Genomic DNA, 986 nt, shown 5'->3' on the forward strand with positions numbered 1-986 from the left:
TTCATCTGAGCCGCATATGCAAGTATGGCTCGTATTGTATCATGTCTTGAGACAGGAGCAAACGTCTCAAGGTAGTCAACACCATACTCTTGAGAGAACCCTCTTGCAACTAGCCGCGCCTTGTGCTTGATGTGATTGCCGTTTGCATCGGTCTTGATCTTGTAGATCCACTTCACACTTATCACATTCTTCTTCTTTGGCTTGTCCACTAGTTCCCACGTCTTGTTCTTCTCAATCATGGCTATCTCCTCATTCATCGCTTCTCTCCATTCCTTGGTACCACACGCTTCATCATAAGTGTATGGTTCTTCATTTGCATGAAGACAAGCTTCTATTGCTTGAGCCGCTTCATCAAGCTCTACTCTCGGTGCCCTTTCCATGATATCAACCATGGACTTGAACTTCTTTGGTGCCTCAGAAGTTTCTTCATCTCCACTACTAGTATCATGATTATCATTTTGAAAGAGAATAGGACTGAAAGTACCTCCAAATTGTTCCTCGGGACTAGATGCACCTTTTGTTCCTCAGGGCTGAATGCACCTTCGGTTTGTCCTTCAGGCGAGTGAGAGTCTTCCATAGACAACTCCAATGTCTTCCTCACCTCATGTTGCCTTTTCCAATCCCACTTCTTGCTTTCTTCAAACTCGACATCTCTTGATACTTCAATCTTCTCATTCTCCAGGATGAGAACTCTATAGCCTTTGGATTGGTTGCTATATCCAACAAAGACTCCACGCTTTGCCTTGACGTCTAGCTTCCTCCTCTTTTGATCCGGGACATGTATGTAGCATATGCTACCAAAAATTCTCATGTGTGACACATCTGGCTTGTGTCCACACCACTTCTCTATAGGAGTGGCATCTTCTTCTATTGCCTTTGATGGCAGACGGTTAAGAAGATATGAGGCAGTGTATACCGCTTCTGCCCATAACTTGAGCTGTAAGTCTTGCTCTGCCAACATCGATCTAGCCATCTCCACCAAAGTC

This window comes from Brassica oleracea, chromosome C6 (genome assembly GCF_000695525.1).
Source record: "Brassica oleracea var. oleracea cultivar TO1000 chromosome C6, BOL, whole genome shotgun sequence".
Lineage (NCBI taxonomy): Eukaryota > Viridiplantae > Streptophyta > Magnoliopsida > Brassicales > Brassicaceae > Brassica > Brassica oleracea.